At 35.2% G+C, this 2,500-nt stretch overlaps 1 pseudogene; it reads right to left on the reverse strand.

Moving 5' to 3' along the window:
* Positions 1-2,500, reverse strand: part of LOC142794561 (large subunit ribosomal RNA) — an 8,569-nt pseudogene that overhangs the window by 2,637 nt on the left and 3,432 nt on the right.

Here is a 2,500-nt window from a genome sequence, read left to right on the forward strand (position 1 = left end):
TCAGTTTAATATCTTTACTTTGTGTTTGGCTTAAGGTTTTCCTGATGTTACAAATAATTGGATTTAGGTTATCTGGATTTTTTATTGCCAGAAGTGCAGATTGGCTGTCTGTAAAAAGCTGGTATTTAACGAAAGCTTGTAGAGGCCAGATATGTTCTATTGCTTTCTGGATTGCAATGATCTCAGCCTCGTAATTACTGCTGTGTTCTGGAAGTTTATATTTTTTCACTGTTTGGATTTGGTTATCTTTGTTTAGTATTATAAATGCCGCTCCTGTTTCTTTTTCTTTCTTTGATCCGTCTGTGTATATTTTGAAGTCTGCTTCTTCCTCTGTTGTTCCAAAGGGTATGCTAACTTTATTTGCTGGATGATCTTGCCATTGGTCGTGTTTCTTCATTATTTCGTTTTCGGTGTATACTTTCTGTTGCCATGTGAAGTTCTTTCCTTTCTTAAGTATGCAGTGTAATTCGTTTTCTTTTTCGATTGTCAAATGGAGAGGTGGAATGTTTGCTAATATGTTGAGTGAAAGATTTGATGTTGTTTTGAATGATTTAGTTATTAATAATAAAGGTAATCTTTGGATTGATTTCAGTTTTTTAATAAAAATGGTTTTTCGGCTATACCATGCTGGGGAGGCGTATGTAACCATTCGTTCTATACCCCTTTTATATATTAACTGTAGTGTGTTTCTATTTGTATGTTTGTCGTCTTTTATTGTACGACTTAAATTATACGTGACTTCGTCTACTTTTCTTTTTAAGTATTTTAGATGTGGGAGGAATGTTAGTTTTGTGTCCAAGACCACCCCTAGAATTTTCATTTCGTTAACCATTTTGATTTTATCCTGTCCGATTTTTATTTGGGGTTGATGGCTAATGTACTGCTTTCCGATTATCATATATTCCGATTTTTCCTTATTCAGGGTTATTCCTTTTTGATGTGCCCACTGATTTATTAGTGTTAGTGCCTTCGTAGCTTTTTCCTCCACCTCTTTTCTTGAGCGGAACTTTATGTGTAACACCACGTCGTCCGCAAAGGCTTGGATGTGTACTCCTTCTTGAAGCTGAGTTTCTAATAGGTCGCCTATTGTTATATTCCAACAGAGTGGGCTTAAAGGTGACCCCTGTGGGGAACCTGAAGTTAGTGTTTTCTTAATTTTTACTCCATCTGTTTCATAGATTATTTTCCTGTTCCGTAGAATATTGTCCGCCAGTTTTATTAGGTTGTTGGGACACTTATATTCTTCTAATTTCTGAATAACTACTTCGGGTTTTATAGAATTGAATGCGTTTTTAATATCTAGTGCTATTAGCATGCTGTTTAGCTTATCAATTTTCGCTTGGTTTATTCGTTTGATTATTTCTTCCAATGCCGTGGTTGTTGATGTCCCATGGGTAAATCCAAATTGTTTTTTGTTAAAATGGTGATTTTTAAACAAGAAATAATAGATTCTATCTTTTATGAGCTTTTCTAATATTTTTCCCAAAATCGAGTTAATAGCTATTGGGCGATATTTGTTTTCCTCGGATTTGTCCTCTCCGTTCCCTTTTGGAATCAATATAATTTTAGATTCTTTCCATCTTTGAGGAAAATGTCCGTGCTTTAAGCATGCATTAAAAAGATTGACAAAGAAAGTCTTATGCCTTTCATACATCACTTGTATGAGGTTAGTTTTTAGGTTGTCTGGTCCGGGGGTTACATCTTTCCTCAGATTTTTTACTATCTGCGTTACTTCAATCTCTGTAAATGGGAGGTCATCACTGGGTAAATTTCTTTCTCTCATTTCTGCTCCCGATGTCCAATTTCCTCCCTGTTTGTTATTGTTTATTGTGTCGTTGCTTGATTGTATTTGACTGTGTCCTGGCTCGTCATTTTCCATGCAGTTAGGGTATAAATTTCCTAGAATGTGTTCTATTGTTTCCTGAAGAGTCTTTGTGACTTCTCCATTTTCTTTTGTGATGCTTCTAAACATAACCTTGGTTTTCATCTTATTTCGTGCAATTTTATACGGTAGGATGAATGGATTTTTCGTAGCCTTAGTACATAGAGTTTTCCAACTGTTGTTTTTAGCCTGTTCTATCATGTTGTTATACGTGTCATGTTCTTTATAGTATTCCTTTTTGTATTGTTCTCTGATATCCCCTTTCGCCTTTTGATACCTCCTTCGTAGTGCTCTGACTCTCTTCCTTTCAATTTCTAGGTCTCTTGACCACCAAGTATTCGGTTTTTGTTTAGAAGGTTTTTTCTTTTTACTGAATTCCTTCTTAAGTTTCTCGATTTTCTCGTGTAGCGTATTCACTATTTCTTCAATACTTTCCTTCGTGTTTATTTTCCCCTGGACTTCCTCAAACCAGGGATCAATTTGCAACTTTTCCATGACTTTTGTTTGCCCTTTTAACGTTAGGCCATATTCCTCTGGAAGTTCTTCATTTTTAATAACAACTTTAATGTATCTGTGATCGCTGTGATTATAGGTTTTAAGTACTTCCCAGCTTTTAAT

The sequence above is a fragment of the Rhipicephalus microplus genome, unplaced genomic scaffold (assembly GCF_043290135.1).
Source record: "Rhipicephalus microplus isolate Deutch F79 unplaced genomic scaffold, USDA_Rmic scaffold_455, whole genome shotgun sequence".
NCBI classification, from domain to species: domain Eukaryota; kingdom Metazoa; phylum Arthropoda; class Arachnida; order Ixodida; family Ixodidae; genus Rhipicephalus; species Rhipicephalus microplus.